The following is a 21,688-nucleotide window of genomic DNA, read 5'->3' on the forward strand; positions in this document are numbered from 1 at the left end:
TCACTGTCTGTGCGGAGTCTGCACATCCTCCCCGTGTGTGCATGGGTTTCCTCCGGGTGCTCCGGTTTCCTCCCACAGTCCAAAGATGTGCAAATTAGGTGGATTGGCCATGATAAATTGCCCTTAGTGTCCAAAATTGCCCTTAGTGTTGGGTGGAGTTACTGGGTTATCGGGATAGGGTGGAGGTGTTGACCTTGGGTAGGGTGCTCTTTCCAAGAGCCGGTGCAGACTCGATGGGCCGAATGGCCTCCTTCTGCACTGTAAATTTTATGATATAAATTCTATGTGTGTGTATTGACCTAGTATTATTGCGTGCAGCCTGTGTGGTCATTTGTCCATTGTATACGGGTTGGGGATACACTGTTGTTCAGAACGTACAACAAATCTGGCAACTCTGGTTCTATTTGGCTGGGAGTTACAATTGTTGCTCCGAAAGATCCCACAGGACAGTTTTGGAGATTCCGCCTGAGCCCCGCTTAGGTAGACAATCGACCCATGTAACAGCCATCGAAACGGAATATAGGGTGATCCAATACCAACCACACACCTCATCCTGTCATCAGTCCTTGGACACCCAACATATCACCAAGCTGTTCTTCCTGGTTCTAACCCACCGGTCTATCCAGACCTAGGGAGTAGCCCCTTCCTAGGAATACACACTCGTCCTGTTCTTCAACACACTCAAATAGTGGAGTAACGGCATTTCCCCCACCCTACCAGGGGACCCCATATATTCTTCGCCTGCCGTGGATCATACGCACCTCTCTCACCACTAACCCCTCCTTCCCTCCGATCCCCACTATCTGGAATGGCTACTTACAGTACCAAACACTTGGGCAGATCTCAAACCAAAACCATTGCTCCACAACCAACTGTTTGGTTGTGGGATGAAAAATGTATTCAGTGACTCAGGTCACAACTCATCCTTTTCTTCATTCTTCCACAGAGGTCCCTTTGGACCGACCCCACACTTAGCAATCCCATGGTGATTGCTGCTATGACGAAATCGGGCTGCCCTACAATTTGTCCCCCCCCCCCCCCCCCCCCCCCCCCCTCCTCAGGTCAGACCTCTGAGCTCCTGGGATGAAACCGTATACAGTTGGCCGCCCTGGATTTCGGCTGGTTCAGCCAGACCTCAATCAGTATATGGTTGCGTTAAGAAGGGGAATACAGAATCTGATCACTCCACGCCTCGGCGAAGAGAAGGCTGTATTGGGTTCGGACATGTTTGGATGAAGTGCGGAAATTTGGGGGATGGTGACAGTATGATAGAATGAACTGTGGCGCTGCTCTCCTTGCAGCCATCTTGTTGACTGGGATGGATCATTTGTGAATCCAGCGCCATTTTGCGTGGAACCGGTTGCATTCCACGTGACGATGGTGCTAGCCCATTTAGAGTTGCTGAATCGGTGCAGCTTTGTGCCGTTTTTGCTGTCATAAAACACCACTGTTCCCACGCCGGTGTCAGCACTCAGTCTCAAAATCAGGGAATCCGGCCCACTGTTTCATAAATGTTTCATAAAATGTTTCATAAAATGTTTCATATAATGAATAAACTATTGTATTCCAAAGCCTTTAGTAATGAGAATGTATTAAATAATTAACAACAGCAAGGTTAAATGCTAGCGTGACATGGACACCTTATCCTTTTAAGGTGGTGCACGTAGACACTGAATTAATTTTGATGAGCACTAATATAATTAAATAATGGCCAATGTTTAATTAATAAATCATTAAAAAAATACATTTGGAGTACCCAATTATTTTTCTCCAATTAGGAGGCAATGTAGCGTGGCCGATTCACTTAACTTGCATATCTTTAGGTTGTGGGGGTGAAATTCATGCAGACACGGGGAGAATGTGCAAACTCCACACAGGCAGTGACCCGGGGCCAGGATCGAACCATTAAATCATCTTCTAACTGACAGACATTTATTTGAATAAATCAGGAGGTCTCAACTGAGAATTACAAACTATTAAGAGTGAATGAGGGATTAGACCATTGATAAGGATTTCCTTAAGAGAAAGCCTTGTAGTTAAGGGGTTTTTCTGAATTTATACTTTCATGAATTTTTGAACCATAAATCGATTTACTTTGTTTTGAAAGAATTTTCTTCATACTTTTCTTATGCTTTTTGTTTTATACTTTTTGCTATGTTCTGACCAGTTTATGTATTATTTTGATCGATGTTTTTGATTCACTTTTTATGCAACTGTATTAAAGTAAATAATTAGCGAATAAAAGTTGTATTTTGGACACCTCCAGTCAACCGGACATTTGACTCTTATTAGAAGATAGAGTAAAAGATCCCAGAGTGATGTTGCCTCCCACAATCTTCTGGCGTCCACAGTGTCACGCTTCCCGATTTGTTTGGAATGCTTGACAATGACTCCCACATGCTACATGGCCCACCCACTGACAGGAATCAACGTGGGTTGTGTGAAGTGCTCACTTAACCATGATTGCCAATAACCTCAACCACACGGCCGGAGCCCTCGGCAGTCAGTGGGGATTATGGATGGACGGTGGAGCAGATGGGCAGGGAGCAGGGTTACCCCTGGAACGGATACGCATGATCCAGGGATTGTCATGGTGGTGCCGCATTGCCCCTCCGGTTGCCCCCCCAGCGTCTCTCCCCCATCCCCCCATGGTGGTCCACCCCATGCGGAAGGTGCCCCACCCCCAGACGAGGGATCCCCACTCCCCACCGAGCATTGGGGTGGCAAGCTTAGTGCCCCGGCTCTTTGCCTGTGAGCAAAGATGGCTACTCACCTCCTCGGCTCCCCGCAGAAGCTCGTCCGACAGCTTCACGTTTTTAAAAAGGAGTACTAATCGGTGCCAACGTGAGCACTTGCTGGGGAGGCTGCTGAATGATGGGAAGCTCCATTAATTGTACGTAAAAAGGGCTTAAGTGGTGATAATTAGTTGCTCACCACACTATGCAAGATCCTGATTTTGCCTAGGGGAGAGGGCCAGTTGTATCGCAAACTGTTTGGCACCTGGTGCAAATCTCGTTTTTGGCCTCTCCCGCTATTCACCAGTTTCGCCTTCGCTCAAGCAAGAGTATAATGAGGCCAGAGAATCATGTCCTGTATGTGTATAAATATATATATTATATATGTACAAACCCATTTCTGAGATTGTGCAAGTAGCAGAGTCGACTTATTGCCCATTAGCTGCACATTATAGGACATTGTGAGCATAATGCCTGATATCATGAGTCCATTCAAATTAATGTTGATGACACAAAGTTGGAAATTCAATCCTATAGTATACACCAGCCATTTTGAGTACCTGGTGCAGTACCTAGTTCATTAAAGTCTACCTCAAAATACATTTCGGAATTTACACTCTTTCTGGCATCCAATTCGTCATTTAGAATTATCAATACACACAGGGAAACTAATTGATTATGGCCACCGATATTTATTGAGGTCTCCTCAGTATAAGTAAAATAAGTAAAATATGCTGTGGGGAAACTATTGAATAAGGAATATTAAATACTTTCACGAACTTGTAATTCAGTTAGGGAGCTGCTTACGAGGTGATCAGGTTTTGTTAGTTCTTGGTAGTATTCCGAGCGGTTTGCAAACTATGCTTGTATTTATGCTTGTAACTAAAAAGATGGATTGTTACTCTGAAGGACAATGCAAAGAGCAGGGAAACCATCCTTCCTTCGATGAATCAGGATTAAACAACCCTGAGATGACCTGAAATAATTTTGCTTCCACCCATTTAGAGCTATGACCGGCTGTGGAGGTGTGAGTTATGCATCTTATTTTGTGTTTGACACAAGTGCAGGAGGTAACAGGACAGCATTTCCCATTTCCAAATTCCACGAGGGAAATGTTTTTGCAGTTCTGGAACAAAGTCAATCGTTCCTATTTTGTTTTTGCATTCCGAACTGGAAATAACAATGATTGAGGGCTGCCAACCAATAATGAATTGCGTGCCATTAAAACCTCTCTTGCTGCAACACAAAGGCTAATATCATAAAATTACAAGATAGAAAGTTTAGAAAGGAAACTATTACACAAAAGTTATTTCTTTAAAAAATTCACACCTTGTGTTCCTTCCTTCCGTTTTCTCGATGTGAGCAGTACCAGTGTTCCAAGCTGGTTTTAACCTAATTATTGTACAGGTTCCGTGCTTGCCATCAGTTTCAAGAGTTATAAATCTGTGCTTACTTTGCCCCTTCCAGTACACATCCCTATTACTTATTTGACTTTGTGTCCCTTGTAGAATAAAGGGTTAATATCAGAAGCATACATGATGCCCATGTGATAATGGTGCCATAGCACATGACTGAGAAATAAGAGCAATCTGGAAAGGGGAGAACTTTAAACCTTCTGTAGAGGTCTAAATGTGCAAAAACTTGCTGTAAATAAAGAGTAATGGTTTTGAGAAAGTACAGATTCGAGCAGCACATCCTGCCTAGATCTCTGCCACACAATCTTTGTGCTGACCACTTTTATAATGCCATTCTGTTCTTCTTCTTTCATTGAACTGCCCTGTGGGGCAGCAGTCCCTTCAGACCGGAAAACAATGGCCAGAATTCTCCTACCATTGAGATTCACTTTTCACATCGGCAGCACACCCCTGGTTTCCAGGCACCGTGATGTGGCTTCAATGGGCAATCCCATTGACAAGTGGCAACAAGACAGAATCCCGCTGCCGGCGAACAGCACGCTGCCGAGAAACACGCAGCTGGGAAACCGGAGAATCTAGCACTCCAGATGGTATGGAAGGAGTAACTTGCCATACGGATAACATACTTAGACACAGCTCCATGAGAGAAGAGCAGGAGGACAGAGTCAGAGCAGCCTGGAGAGTCTTTCAGGATGCAGGCCTAACTTTGAATGAAAAATATGAGTTTCGCAAACTTCTGATCAGGGGCGAAATGCTCCGACCCCCCGCGCCCCCCCCCCCCCCCCCAGGGGCCCGCTCGCGCCGCCAATTCCGCCGCCGTGGTTTCAACCACCTCTGGTGGCGGCGGGATTGGCGGCGCGAGCGGGCCCCCGGCGTCCTGGGGGGGGGGGGCGTGCGGCCAGGCCCGCGATCGGGGCCCACCGGGCCAGTGCCGTGGGGCAACCTTTTTCTTCCGCTGCCGCCACGGCCTCCAGCATGGCGGAGGTGGAAGATAAACCCCTACCGCGCATGCGCCATTGGTGACGTCAGCGGCAGCTGACGCACCGGCGCATGCGCGAACCGGCGAAGGCCTTTCGGCCAGCCCCGACGCCGGCCGACGGGCGTCAAAGGCTGTTGGCGCCAGTATTGCCGCCAGTCGGTGTGGCACCAACCACTCCGTCGCGGGCCTAGCCCCCAAAGGTGCGGAGATTGGGGAGGCCCGACGCCGGAGTGGTTAGCGCCACTCCGCTACGCCGGGACCCCCCCGCCCCGCCGGGTAGGGGAGAACCGCGGCCCAGGTTTCTAGGTCACATAGCTCAAGCCGCTGGAATCACAGCTGATTAACAAAATTGAAAAAATAATCAGAACATTTCAACAATCTAGGAACATAACTGAGATTCAAAGATTCCTTGGGATGGTCAACCAAGTAGGCAAATTTAGCAGAGGTCAATCAAACCTTGAGGGTGAGCAGTATTGTTGGAATATGGACCAAAATGCTTTCAAAAGGATTAAACAACTTTTAATTTATTGTGATATCTTTGTGAATTACCAATGATAGTCGCAGCAGATACATTGTCCACAGGATTTGGGGCAGTTTTATTCAAGTTTAGCGAGCCGGTAAGTGTCTTCAGGGCACGAGCAGAAACAGTGGAATGATGCACTAGAACAGAAAATGGAGCACGGGTGGCAATGTAGGCATGTGAAAATTTTTTAGACTGTTGTTATCCATTGCAAAATCAAAACAGACCATAAGCCATTAATCACTCTTCTGAACATGAAACAAATTGTGAAGATGCCACCCAGAATCCAATGATCCAGAGTAATGTTCATGAGATATGACTCTATTACAGACTATGTGTAAGAGAAGTATCAAACCATGGTGTAAGGGAAGTATCGAACCATGGACTACACAGATTATCATGAAAATCATTAGAAGGAAACAAGTAAGGTGATTTACACTTCATCAAGGAAGTTGAAACATATACATCCTTTATTACTTCGTATTTAACAGCTACTGCAAAATAGTTGTAGGAAATAAAGCAAGCCCAGCAACAATATAAAGAATGTATCTAAATCTGAGTCTATTGTCTAGAAGAATAACCAGACTATATCCCCACTAATCCAGTACTGCAGCAGCACTTTGAACAGCGCAAGCACCTCACTGTCACTCAGTGAAAGAACAGCCAAACTAAGAGCATTTCAACTTGACATTCTTCAAATAATTCAAAGTCATCAAAGAATAGAAAAATGTCTTGCGAGAGCATATCAATCAGCCTGATGGCCAGGCCAATGCTCGTTCTATGGAAGAAATGATTTTGAACTATTATGCTCTGAACAGCCAGCAACAAAAAGTTTTCTGGCCATTGTTGCCGGCGGGATCTTCCAATCCCGCTGACAGTGAATTCCTGCCATGGGTTTCCCAGCAGCAGGGCGGGGGGTCGTTCATGGAACAGGAAAGGGGTGGGGGGGGGGGGGGGGTGTTCATAGAATAGAAAACGCGGTTGACAGCGCCAGGATCATCTGATGCTGGTGTGCGTCGCCTCCCCCACCGCGAAAAACTCTGTCGGAGGCATGGAAAATCCTACCCGAGATCACCGAGGACAACCACAGGAGAGTAAAACAGCGTGAGGAAGAACAGAGAAACCAGACTTTGAACTTAAATCACAAGCGCATAGCATGTAAGTCACCAGTTGTGAACCTGGGGAGTGAGTGTGGGTCTGAGACCAACCGACACAAGGCACAATCATTGAATGAACTCCACAACCAAGATCATACAGGGTTGAGACCGCCAAACTATCGTAAGGAAAAAGTGCCTTAATGTCCTTGACGAAAACCCCAATTGAAACTTGGGCTTACAACTCAAATCCTGATGAAGTAGAAGTTCTACAGCTACCCAGGAGACTCACATTATAGAAAGGGGAGTACTGAATATCCTTGACCTCGAAAGGAGATCAGAACAAGATTGGGGCGTTTGGTCAAAGCACCTCAGAGACTAACCCTGTGAAATCTGACTTTGGGGGCAGATGTAGGAGGATGTAAATATGACAGGGATAAAGACTTGGGGGAAATGTAGAGTAAAAGTTTAATATCAAAAGTGTACATGATGCTTTTAAAATTATTTCATGGGATATGGGCATTTCTGGAATGGCAATTGTTGCCAATCCCTAATTGTCCTTGAACTGAAGAGTAAACAGGGAAGAGATCTGGTATTACATAGAACATAGAACAGTACAGCACAGAACAGGCCCTTCGGCCCTCGATGTTGTGCCAAGCCATGATCACCCTACTCAAACCCACGTATCCACCCTATACCCGTAACCCAACAACCCCCCCCCCCACCGCCAACCTTACTTTTTACTACACTACGGGCAATTTAGCATGGCCAATCCACCTAACCCGCACATCTTTGGACTGTGGGAGGAAACCGGAGCACCCGGAGGAAACCCACGCACACACGGGGAGGACGTGCAGACTCCGCACAGACAGTGACCCAGCTGGGAATCGAACCTGGGACCCTGGAGCTGTGAAGCATTTATGCTAACCACCATGTAGGATGAATCTCAAACGCGCAATAAAGAGGGCTAAAAGGGGTCATGAAATATCTTTGGCTAACAGGGTTAAGGAAAATCCCAAAGACTTTTATTCGTATATAAGGAGCAAGACGGTAGCTAGAGAAAGGATTGGCCCACTCAAAGACAAAAGAGGGAATTATGCATGGAGTCAGAGGAAATGGGTGAGATTCTTAATGAGTACTTTGCATCGGTATTCACCAAGGAGAGGGACATGACGGATGTTGAGGCGAGGGATTGATGTTTAAATACCTCTAGGTCAAGTCGTCATATGGAAGGGGGAAGTTTTGGGTATTCTAAAAGACATTAAGGTGGACAAGTCCCCAGGAACGGATGGGAACTATCCCAGGTTACTGAGGGAAGTGAGGGTCGAAATAGCTGGGGCCTTAACAGATATCTTTGCAGCATCCTTGAGCACGGGTGAGGTCCCGGAGGACTGGAGAATTGCTAATGTTGTCCCTTTGTTTAAGAAGGGTAGCAGGGATATTCCAGGGAATTATAGACCTGTGAGCTTGACGTCAGTGGTAGGCAAACTGTTGGAGAAGATACTGAGGGATAGGATCTATTCACATTTGGAAGAAAATAGACTTATCAGTGATAGGCAGCATGGCTTTGTGCAGGGAAGGTCATGTCTTACAAACCTAATAGAATTCTTTGAGGAAGTGACAAAGTTAATTGATGAGGGAAGGGCTGTAGATGTCATATACATGGACTTCAGTAAGGCGTTTGGTAAAGTTTCCCATGGCAGGTTGATGGAAAAAGTGAAGTCGTATGGGGTTCAGGGTGTACTAGCTAGATGGATAAAGAACTGGCTGGGCAACAGGAGACAGAGAGTAGTGGTGGAAGGGAGTGTCTCAAAATGGAGAAGGGTGACTAGTGGTGTTCCACAGGGATCCTTGCTCGGACCATTGTTGTTTGTGATATACATAAATGATCTGGAGGAAGGTATAGGTGGTCTGATTAGCAAGTTTGCAGATGATACTAAGATTGGTGGAGTTGCAGATAGCGAGGAGGACTGTCAGAGAATACAGCAAAATATAGATAGATTGGAGAGTTGGGCGGAGAAATGGCAGATGGAGTTCAATCCAGGCAAATGCGAGATGATGTATTTTGGAAGATCTAATTCAAGAGCGGACTATATGGTCAATGGAAGAGTCCTGGGGAAAATTGATGTACAGAGAGATCTGGGAGTTCAGGTCCATTGTACCCTGAAGGTGGCAACGCAGGTTGATAGAGTGGTCAAGAAGGCATACAGCATGCTTGCCTTCATTGGACGGAGTATTGAGTACAAGAGTCGGCAGGTCATGTTACAGTTGTATCGGACTTTGGTTAGGCCACATTTGGAATACTGCGTGCAGTTCTGGTCGACACATTACCAGAAGGATGTGGATGCTTTAGAGAAGGTGCAGAGGTGCTTCACCAGGATGTTGCCTGGTATGGAGGGTGCTAGCTATGAAGAAAGGTTGAGTAGATTAGGATTGTTTTCGTTGCAAAGACGGAGGTTGAGGGGAGACCTGATTGAGGTCTACAAAATTCTGAGAGGTATGGACAGGGTGGATAGCAACAAGCTTTTTCCAAGATTGGGTGTGTCAATTACAAGGGGTCACGATTTCAAGGCGAGAGGGGAAAAGTTTAAGGGAGATGTGCGTGGAAAGTTTTTTACGCAGAGGGTGGTGGGTGCCTGGAATGCTTTGCCAGCAGAGGTGGTAGAGGCGGGCACGATAGCATCATTTAAGATGCATCTAGACAGATATATGAACGGGCGGGGAACAGAGGGAAATAGACTTGGAAAATAGGGGACAGGTTTAGACAAAGGATCTGGATCGGTGCAGGCTGGGAGGGCCAAAGGGCCTGTTCCTGTGCAGTAATTTTCTTTGATCTTTGTTCTTTTCTTTGAATGGCTGGCTAGACCATTTTGGAGGGAAGTTTTGGAACAACCACACTCTTGTGGGCCTGGAGTCACAGGCCAGACTGGGTAAGTGTGGTGGTATGATTTGCATAGCTGTCTGCCATTGGTGCAGAACACCGGCTTACCATTGGCCCTGGTCGGTCATGTGCCTCTCGACCGATTGGTTGAGACCAGTCATGTGACGGCTCTCCGATTGGTCGAGAGGCTGAGTTAACCACGCCTCCAGAGCGAGATATAAATAACCAGAACGCCCGGCAGTCGTCCATTTACTGTAGTCGACCGCAGGGCTAACTTCTAGCTTATTAAAGCCTAACTTTTGTACAGCAACTCGTCTCGCGTTCGATTGATGGGTCATCAATTTAATAAGCTAGAATTTTGAAGATGGAGCTCCGGATCAAGCCCGAATGCCTCCGCATCAGCCCGCAAACTCAGAACGCTTCAGAAATCTTTCAACATTGGCTGGCATGTCTCGAGGATACCTGGTGTCTGCAAACAGCCCCCCCACCATGGCACAGAAGCTTCACATCCTCCACTCCAGCGTGGGCACGGCAGCCTACGTGATGATCAGGGAAGAAAAAGATTACGATGCGGCCATGCTTAAGCTGAATGGACAGTTTCTTAAACCAGTCAACAGAGTATTCGCCCGACATCTGCTGGCTACCAGACAACAGTTCCCCGGTGAGTCATTAGACCAATTTTACCAGGCCCTCGCTGTCCTGGGGAGGAATTGCTCCTGCCTCCAAGTTTCAGCCACGGAGCACATGGAACTTCTGATCAGAGATGCTTACGTGGCTGGGATGCAGTCTGCCGCTATCCGCCAGCGGATGCTGGAGAAAGGTGACCTCAGCTTAACTGAGGCACGGACTCTCTCCACCTTCCTGGAGGTCGCCGATTTAAAAGCCCGCGCCTATGTCCCTAGCCGCGCTGCACCACCCTGGGCCTCCTGGCACGCTTCCCCACCGCCATCCGCCGCTCCCGACCTCCCTCAGGCCTGCGCCGCAGGACGCCCCGACAAGTCTGTGGGTTCGCGAAACACCCTCGCCCGCGCTGCCCAGGCCGCTCCGCCCTCTGTAAGAGCTGCGGGAAGAAGGGCCACTTCTCCTCCGTCTGCCAGGCCAAATCGGTCGCTGTTGTACCGCGCAGCGACCGGGGATCCCCCCTCCGGGCCCTTGCTGGCCCCTCCAGTACGTCACGCCGATCTCTCCTCCCCGCCCCTGGGCCCCTGTACCCAACCTCCGCGCCTCCCCCTCTCCTCCGGGCCCCCCCAGTGCACCGCGCAACTCTCTCCTCGCAGCCCCCAGGCCCCTGCGCCTGGCCTGCGCGCCTCTCTGCCCCCGCTCTCAGCCGCTCCGGTTGGCCCGCCGGCACCGCTGACTCCGCCTCCTCAACCACGAGGGCCCCGCGGGCGCTGCCATCTTGGGGCGCTGACTCCACGTGCGGGTCCTGGGCACCGCCATCTTGGGGCACCGACTCCACGTGCGGGTCCTGGGCGCCGCCATCTTGGGGCCCCGACTCCACGTGCGGGTACTGGGCGCTGCCATCTTGGGATCCTGACTCCACGTGCGGATCCTGGGCACCACCTTCCTGGACTGGCACGCAAGGTTTTGCCAGCTACTACTCGGGCGGCGACGACTGCGACGAAGTTGCCCTTAGTGTCCTAAATTGCCCTTAGTGTCCAAAAAAATAAGGTTAATGGGGGGGTTGTTGGGTTACTGGTGTAGGGTGGATACGTTGACTTGAGTAGGGTGATCATTGCTCGGCACAACATCGAGGGCCGAAGGGCCTGATCTGTGCTGTACTGTTCTATGTTCTATGTTCTATGAAGGTTGTTCTCCACGGCTCGCGGCCATTCAACTCGACTAGTCACGACCACGCACGCTCGCCAAAACAACGCTGATCGACCTCAACGGCCACGAGACGGGCTGCCTGCTGGACTCCGGGAGCACGGAAAGCTTTGTTCACCCTGCCACGGTAAGACGCTGCGTGCTCCCTGTCCATCCTGTAAAACACAAAATCGGGTTAGCCTCAGGTTCGCACTCCGTCCGCATCACCGGGCGCTGCATCGCGGACCTCACGGTCCAAGGGAAGGTTTTTAAAAATTATAAATTCCTTGTCCTCCCTGACCTTTGTGCACCGGCACTCCTAGGACTGGACTTCCAGTGTAACCTGCAGAGCTTGACCTTCCAATTCGGTGGCCCTATACCCCCCTCACTGTCTGCAGCCTCGCGTCCCTCAAAGTGGACCCCCCCTCCTTGTTTGCTAATCTCACCCCCGATTGCAAACCCGTCGCGACACGGAGCAGACGGTACAGCGCCCAGGACCGGATCTTCATGAGGTCCGAGGTCCAGAGGTTGCTGAAGGAAGGGGTCATCGAGGGCAGCAACAGTGCTGGTGGTCCGGACTTGGGAGAAAAACCGGATGGTCATCGACTATAGCCAGACCATCAACCGGTTTACGCAACTGGACGCGTATCCTCTCCCCCGTATTTTCGCCATGGTAAACGATATCGCGAAATACAAAGTCTTCTCCACTGTGGACCTTAAGTCCGCTTATCACCAGCTCCCCCTCCGCGCGAGTGACCGCAAGTACACCGCGTTTGAGGCAGATGGGCGCCTCTACCAATTCCTTAGGGTTCCATTTGGTATCACAAATGGGGTCTCGGTCTTCCAACGGGAGATGGACCGAATGGTCGACAAGTACGGTTTACGGGCTACCTTCCCGTATCTCGATAATGTCACCATCTGCGGCCACGACCAGCAGGACCATGACGCTAACCTCCAGAAATTCCTCCAAACCGCAAAACTCCTTAACCTCACATACAATAAGGATAAGTGCGTGTTTAGCACCGACTGTCTAGCCATCCTTGGCTACGTAGTGCGTAACGAAGTGATAGGTCCCGACCCCGAACGCATGCGCCCCCTGATGTAACTCCCTCTCCCCAATACCCTCAAATCCCTCAAACGCTGCCTGGGTTTCTTCGCTTACTACGCCCAATGGGTTCCCAATTACGCTGACAAGGCCCGTCCCCTCATTCAAACCACGACCTTCCCGCCGTCGACAGAGGCCTGCCAGGCCTTTAGCCGCATCAAAGTGGACATCGCACAGGCCACGATGCGCGCCATCGACCAGTCCCTCCCATTCCAGGTCGAGAGCGACGCATCGGAAGTAGCTCTGGCGGCCACCCTGAACCAAGCGGGCAGACCCGTGGCCTTCTTCTCCGGAACCCTCCAGGCTTCCAAACTCCGCCACGCCTCTGTGGAAAAGGAAGCCCAGGCCATAGTCGAAGCTGTGCGACATTGGAGGCACTATTTGACCGGCAGGAGGTTTACCCTCCTCACAGACCAATGGTCAGTAAGTAGACTTCATGTTTGATAATGCACAAAGGGGCAAGATTAAGAATGACACGATCTTACGGTGGCGGATCGAGTTGTCCACGTACAACTATGAGATCTTGTATCGTCCTGGGAAGCTCAATGAGCCTCCTGATGCCCTGTCCCTCGGTACCTGCACCAGCGCGCAGATAGACCGCCTCCGCTCCCTCCACGCGGACCTCTGCCATCCAGGGGTGACCCGTTTCTACCATTTCATTAAGGCCCGCAACCTGCCTTTCTCCATCGCGGAAGTCAGGACAGTAACCCGTGACTGCCACATCTGCGCAGAGTGCAAACCGCACTTCTACCGCCCCGAGCGCGCACATCTGATCAAAGCATCCCGCCCCTTCGAACGTCTCAGCATTGACTTCAAGGGGCCCCTTCCCTCTAACAACCGCAACATTTACTTCCTGGTGGTAATCGACGAATGCTCTCACTTCCCTTTTGCTATTCCCTGCCTCGACATGCCCACATCGACCGTCATTAAGGCCCTCCTCTCCATCTTCTCCCTGTTCGGCTACCCCGCGTACATACATAGCGATCGGGGGTCCTCATTTATGAGCCACGAGCTGCGTCAATTCCTGCTCAACAGGGGCATTGCCTCTAGCAGGACGACCAGCTATAACCCCCGGGGTAACGGACAGGTCGAGTGGGAGAATGGTACCATCTGGAAGACCATACTACTGGCCCTCCGGTCCAGAGATCTCCCTATTTCCCGATGGCAAGAGGTTATCCCCGATGCCCTACATTCTATCCGCTCACTCCTTTGTACCGCAACAAATCAGACACCTCATGAACTTCTTCTTGTTTTCCCCAGGAAGTCGTCCTCCGGATCCCCTCTCCCGACATGGCTGGCCGCCCCCGGACCCATCTTGCTCCGGAAGCATGTGCGGGTGCACAAGTTCGACCCGTTGGTTGAACAAGTCCAGTTACTCCACGCTAACCCGCAGTATGCGTATGTGGAGTACCACGACGGTCAGCAGGACACGGTCTCCCTCCGTGATCTGGCACCCGCCGGCGTGCGGCCTTCCCCCATTCACCACAGAACCCCTCCTGTTTTTATTCCCCCAGCGCCCCACCCAGGCCACCCCTTCCCCACCCATGGCGTCTCCACAGCCAGCTCGGGTGACGGAGACTGTTCAAGGACCATCGCTCCCGGACTCCAGGACGTCAGCGGAACCACCACCATCGGCTGAACCGACATCACCAACTCCACTGCGGCGATCTGCCAAAACATCACGGGCCATGAAAAGACTGATTGAGTCGATTTAATTTACAACAGCTCCATGGACCTTGTTGGGACTTTTTTTACTACTGTTAATTGTCTGGGCCAGTGGGAAGCCAAAAAAAAAAAGAAGTTCTCCTCCCCCCCCCCCCCCCCGCCCCCCCCCCCCCCCCCCCCCCCCCCCCCCCCCCCCCCCCCCGGCTCTCGTTGATACCCCCCCCCGGCTTCTTTCTCCGCAAGGGGTGAATGTGGTGGTATGATTTGCATAGCTGTCTGCTATTGGTGCAGAACACCGGCTTACCATTGGCCCTGGTTGGTCATGTGCCTCTCGACCGATTGGTTGAGACCAGTCATGTGATGGCTCTCCGATTGGTCGAGAGGCTGAGTTAGCCACGCCTCCAGAGCGAGGTATAAATAACCAGAACGCCCGGCGGTCGTCCATTTACTGTAGTCGACCGCAGGGCTAACTTCTAGCTTATTATAGCCTAACTTTTGTACAGCATCTCATCTCGCGTTCGATTGATGGTTCATCAGTAAGGATGGCAAATTTCCTTGCCCGAAGGACATCAGTGAACTTGTTGGATTTATACAAAAATCAATCATATTGATATCAATGAAATTACTGAGACTAGCTTTATATTTCCAGATTTATTCATTGAATTAAAATTTCAGAAGCTGTTGTGGTGGGATTTGAACTTTTTCCCCAGAGCATTAGCCTAGGCCTCAGAAATACTGGGCAGGATTCTCTGATCCTGAGGCTAATTGCTCACGCCGTCGTAAACGGCATCACATTTCTCAACAGCATCAACAGGGCCTCAGGACGAGCAATTCGGACCCCTTCAGGGGGCCAGCATGGCACTGGAGCGACCCACTGCGCTCCAGCAGCCACTCCCTGGTGTCACATGGGCACTGTGGGTCTGCGCATGCGCAGTGGGGCTGGCACAGTGCGCGCATGCACAGTGGGACCGGTGCCAATGCGCGAATGCGCAACATGGCATAGGGCTACAGGGACCGGCGCGGAACAAAAGAGGCCCTCAGCCCGAGAGGCCGGCCCGCCGATCAGTAGGCCCCGATTACGGTCAAGGCCACAGCGGAGGCCCCCCAAGGGTCGGACCCCACTTCTCCCTCACCAGGCTGCTCTCTGATGCAGCCACGCCGAGGTGCCGCTGGGTAAGAGCAGGTGTGGATGGCACCGGTGGGACTCAGCTTTTTTTGCGTGGCCGCTCGGCCCATCTTGGGCCGAGAATCGCCTGGGGACCCTGTAGAGCGGCCCCCGACTGGCGGTGCGGCAACTGCTCCGACACCAATGGCGCCGATTCTCTGCTCTCTGGAGAATCGGTGGACCGGTGTCGGAGCGGCATGGCACGATTCACGCCGGCCCCGCCAATTCTCCGGCTGGGCCCCGTTGTGAGAGAACCCGCACGCTAGATCAGCAACATTACCACTCCACCACCATCTCCCCTATTGCTGATGTAACAATAAAGTCAGATTACATAACTGAGAAGTACGTAAGATCTAAAAGCTGGAAAATCTTGTGTCGAGGTCCAAATGTGTAAACATTTCTGTAAATAACGAGTAATAGTTTTCAGAAACTTTAGACTTGAGCAGCATACTTTGGAGGTACAGACAATTGGCAAACCCTGTCTAAACCCCTACCATATAATGAAACATCTCTTGCCTCACCAAGAATCGATGTAACTCATCACTACTGAAAGCGGATTACCTCATATTTGCCTGTACATCAAATTTGCCACAATTTTGTCCATTCACCTAATGTATCGATAGCTCTATCTCATTCTATATTTCCATCTACACTGCTTACAAGGCCATCTCTCTTTGTGCCATCAGCGACTGTGGCTAAGCCCCTAAATTGTTAAGGAATACAGTGAATAATTGTGCCCCACAAAAGACACTGCCATACCCTGGCAATTAGCATACCTGCTCATTATCCAAACTCTCCATCTCCTGATCCTCAGCCAATTGCCTGTCCAGGTTAATAATTGGCTTTCAACTTTAGCTAACAATCTCTTCTGAGGAACTTTATCAAATGACTTCTGCAAGCTCAAATAAATGATATCCATAGACATTCTCCCAACTTTTGCCACTTATTCACAAGATCCGTCAGGAATTAATCCATGCCAGCTTTCTCTGATCAGCTGAAAACTATTAAGATGGTCAGTCGCCCTGTGGTTAGTCATAGTCTGGCACAGATGTTAGGCTAACTAGTTTATCATTCTGTTTTCCCTCTCTCACCTTTCTTAAATAGTGAAATGAAATGCACAGTACTTCAATCTAAAGGAACAGTTCCTAAATCAAGAGAATTTTGCAAGATTATAATTAAAGCACCTAAAATTTTCTCACCTACTTCCTTTAAAACTCTAAAATGGAAACCATCTCATTCTGGGGATTTGCCACTCTTATCTTCATTACAGTTATTTTGGTTGTTAATTTGGGTGAGTCTGTGACCTTGGTTCAATCTTTAGTTTCATTAGGATGTCTGGCAAGCTACCTTCTTCCTCTGCTTTAAGTAGACACAAAAGTATTTATTCAGTATGTCTGCCATTTCCATATTTTCATTTGACAATAACACGATTATCAATTGTCAAGAGAACCACATTGCTGCAGAGCATCCTTTTTTCTGCTTTTGATATCCCTTGCAGGTTTGTTTTTGTCCTATTTTTTTGTAGCTTCTACTATCAGTTTTGTACATTTGCCACAATTTGTTCTTGTCTTGCTTTTTTCTTTTAGTTTTATCATAGAATTTACAGTGCAGAAGGAGGCTATTCGGCCCATCGAGTCTGCACCGGCTCTTGGAAAGAGCACCCTACCCAAGGTCAACACCTCCACCTTATCCCCATAACCTAGTAACCCCACCTAACACTAAGGGCAATTTTGGACACTAAGGGCAATTTATCATGGCCAATCCACCTAACCTGCACATCTTTGGACTGTGGGAGGAAACCGGAGCACCCGGAGGAAACCCACGCTCACACGGGGAGGATGTGCAGATTCCACACAGACAGTGATCCAAACTGGAATCGAACCTGGGACCCTGGAGCTGTGAAGCAATTGTGCTATCCACAATGCTACTGTGCTGCCCTAAATGTTGTCTCTGACCTTTTTAGTAGTTGATTTTTTTTGGCAAATGGAGCTTTTGCCTCTTACAGGAACTGGTTCTGTATCACACTAAATTCTTTATTGAATTCCTCCCATTCACCTTCGGTAATTTTATCCATTTACAGATTTGCCCTGTTTACTGTGGACAGCCTTTGTCTGATCCGACTGAAGTCAGCCTCGCCTAAATCTAGAATCTGCCACTTCTCCCTTTCAAACACTAAGTTGAACTTAATCACATTCTGATTGCTATTAGATAAACCAGGGGTGGGCAAACTTTTCCGTGCAAGGGCCACATTCAGAAATTCACAATTCACAAAGGGCCGCATAGTATATTAAATAAAATAATTACTTTACCCGGTTATGATTCTGGGCGCCTCATATAGAACATAGAACAGTACAGCACAGAACAGGCCCTTCGGCCCTCGACGTTGTGCCGAGCAATGATCACCCTACTCAAGTCAACGTATCCACCCTATACCAGTAAGTAACCCAACAGCACCCCCCTCCATTAACCTTAAAAAAAATTAAAAAAAAAAAAAAAAATTTAAAAAAATTTTTAAAAAAAATTTATTTTTAATGACTTGGTGGGCCGCAGAAATACCTTTGGCGGGCCGCATGCGGCCCGCGGGCCGTAGTTTGCCCACCCCTGAGATAAACATTCATAGACAGTTAAGCTATTAATTAAATTTGGTTCATTGCTCATTACTAAATCCAATACCCTCTTGTCAGCCCCTGGAGATGTTACTGCAGAAAATTATCCTGTCCACACTCAAGAAATTTGCTATCTTTCTGACAAATTATGGACCAGTGGTTCCAAATTGAGATGCGCACATTCCTGGCAACAGAATAGATGTCTCTGGGGCAGTGCTGGCAACCTAGGTTGTGAGTGGGCCACCTAGATGGTTCTCCTTCACCTCAGTGGGTCGCAAGATTGAAATTGGACTTGTTCACTAATTGTGACCCCATGAATAAGATAAATAAGATTTCATAACGAGTTTTAGAAAATGCTTAATAATTTATATATTACTAGAACTCTCATCAACTTAAAATGGTAAAAACAAAATAAATATTTACACTTTGGACGCAGAGAGAGCACACGGCCCTCACAGGCAATGTTGTTACAATCAGCACATACCTCACTTCACTTGCCCTTGCTTTACGTGTGTATTACTTCAGTCAAACTAGTGGGGAAAAAAACTACATGGATGGAAATCAGTGAAATGTGGCAACCTTGCGCGTGGGAGATGGTTAACAAAATGTCTCCTGGGTTGCACTCAGAACCCAGATGCGGCACAAGTAGAAGCCCCCACCCCTCACCACTGCTCGAGTGGGTATTTAACAGAAATTGTGTATTGACAGATTTTGTTTCAATGTTTTGCTTTCATTTATTGATGTATCCATTAGTTAGCAAATGTTTGTCCCAGAATACTGATCATGGGCGGGAGTCTCCGGGGCCGGCATCAATCCTGCCCCCGCCGTGTCCCGAGTTCTCCGCCACCCAAGATTCGCCAGGGGCGGGAATCGCGCCATGCCGGTCGGCGGACCCCCCGTGGCGATTCTCCGGCCTGCGATGGGCCGAAGTCCCGCCACTGACAAGCCGCTCCCACCAGCGTGGATTAAACCACCTCTCTTACCGGCAGGATTGGTGGCGCGGGCGGGCGCCGGTGTCCTGGGGTTTGTGGTGGGGCGCGGGGCTGGCGATCTGGGGCCACCGCCTTTTCTTCCGCCTCCCGCCTTCGCCATGGTCTTCACCATGGCAGAGGCGGATGAGACCTCCTCCCCTGCGCATGCACCAGGATGACGTCAGCAGCCGCTGACGCTCCGGCGCATGCGCGGACTTACGCCGGCCGGTGAAGTCCTTTCTGCGCCGGCTGGCGTGACGCCAAGGCCATTCACGCCAGCCGACGGAGCGGGAACATACTCCGGCGTGGGCCTAGCCCCTCAATTTGAGGGCTTGGCCCCTAAAGGTTCCGCACATTTGGGGAGGCCCGACACCGGAGTGGTTCACGCCACTCCATTACACCGGGACCCCCCGCCCCGCCGGGTAGGGGAGAATCCCGGCCCATGTGTTTGTAATTAGTTTCTCATTGTATTGTTAAAAGATATAACTAGAGTATTTAATTTACTTTCAAAAGTACCAGTATGACAGCAATTGCAGTACAAATTCAGTGCACTGTTAGCACACACATGGGACGGGATTCTCCAAAATCCCGGCAAAGTGTTGATGCCGGCGTCAACGGACCTCTTGGTCCAGTGATCCAGTGGCCCACGGGGGTCCAGCATGGCGCCGGAGTGCTCCACGCAGCTCCAGCGGCAGTACGTGGCCCTGCACTGCCGGCACTGCGTCGACCACGTGCAAGAGACTGGCGCCAATTCTCCGGTCGCCGGAGAATCGCGTCCCGGCATCGGAGCAGCATGGCGGGTATTTTCAGCGTCCGACCCGGCTCAGAGAAACCCCGCCATGGTGTCAAACTGTTTGCCCATATTAGAGTCTTTTACAGTTGTAACCTTTCCACCTGTATCAGGTAAAAGAAGTACATGAGAACATAATCACTAAAAACAGGGAGTGTTTTTAAAAAAAAACAAATGAGATTGAAAGTGATTACACCGCTATGACTACTGTGGATATTGCAGAAGCAACTAATGATTCCAGGTGTGAACTGTCCTGGACTTACAAAGTGAAACAATAACTGACATAAAACAGGAAGTGTATCAATAAAATGTACCTATGATGAAAAATACATTAAGATTGGATTCACTTGGACTGCACCTGATGATTATCCTCCACTACAGAGCACACAATGTTTTCATTTAAGCAGTTTAAAACCATCACTTTAAGCCGACATTGGAAAAAGAAACACGAGCGATACAAAGACAATCCACAAGAATATTTTGAATGAGTACTGTCACAACTTTTGGCTAGCAAGAAAGGGGAAGCCTCGTACCATAACCGAAGAACTAATGCTAAATTGAAGCCACAAATATGGGTTGTCACCACAATTGGGGGAAAGCTAGAAATGTCATTCAAATTGTACCATTGTCAGGCAATGCTGTGATTGGGTGCATTGATCACAAGAGTTTTATGACTCTAAAGTAAACACATGATCTGAAAAACTGGGCTGTTGCCTAGTAACAGAAAGTCATGGGGAAACAGAACGCAGTTTTATGTCAGTTGAAATAATTAAGGAACTTTTCACAGAATCTGCACAAACTGCCATAAATTATAGGATTATAGAATTTACAATGCAGAAGGAGGCCATTCGGCCCATCGAGTCCACATTGGCCCTTGGAAAGAGCACCCTACTTAACCCACACCTCCACCCTATTCCCGCAACCCAGTAACCCCACCTAACCTTTCCGACGCTAATTTATCATGGCCAATCCACGTAATCTTCACACTTTTGGACTGTGGGAGGAAACTGGAGCACCCGGATTAAACCCACGCAGACACGGGGAGAAAGTGTAAACTCCACTCAGACAGTCACCTGAGGCGGGAATTGAACTCGGGACCTGGAGCTGTGAGGCAGCAGTGCGCAGAGAGTAGGTCGCAAACTGAAGAACAGAAAGGCCTCAAAACCAGGAAGAGGGGTGGAAGGCAATCGCAAGAGGAGCTTCCAGTCAAAGGGAATCAACATGATTCTGGGAAAAAGGATTCTGTTCAGTGAAGTGAAGAGTGAGGAGACTCTAAAAAGACAGCTTCAGGAAGCAGATGTAAAGCAAAGTGGACTATCAAAAAGCCAGAGATCCTAAGTGACCATCAGGTTGGTGACTCCTTACTATGGACATGTGAAGCAGTGGATTTCTGTTGGCACTGCTGAGTATCTGAGAGATTGTGTGGAAGGTGAAGCTTGAATCCATGTGGTGATCCAGGGGAGAGGAATACTGGAATGAGGGATAAAACCTATGAGGTGGATCCTTGGTGAAGACATTGGAATAAAAGTGTTATTTGGGAGAAGATTCTGTGAGAGCAGAGCTTGGGAACATTCGTGTAAAGACAGATTTCCAATTAGACCAATGGCCGCACAGTGAGATAAGCATCTGCTGGAATTTAAGACCAATTTGTAGAAGTTATTTGGGTGGCATCTGTCATTTGGTTTTAGATAGTGGGATGTCTGAACACAGCTTGCCTATTGGTTTACATGGACTGTCTATGTACGGTGAACATTAGAGTATAAGACAGATTTTGTCATTTGTGTTATCCTAACGAAGCTGTACATATCTGTAAAAGGTATAGTTGGGTGAAGGTATACTGTAATATAGTTGATATTTTATTGTTTGATAAATGTTCTATTCTTTTGTTTTCAGCTGACTCCTATGATTCTGTTCAATAGCTGGGCAGCACGGTAGCATGGTGGTTAGCATAAATGC

This window comes from Scyliorhinus canicula, chromosome 9 (genome assembly GCF_902713615.1).
Source record: "Scyliorhinus canicula chromosome 9, sScyCan1.1, whole genome shotgun sequence".
NCBI classification, from domain to species: domain Eukaryota; kingdom Metazoa; phylum Chordata; class Chondrichthyes; order Carcharhiniformes; family Scyliorhinidae; genus Scyliorhinus; species Scyliorhinus canicula.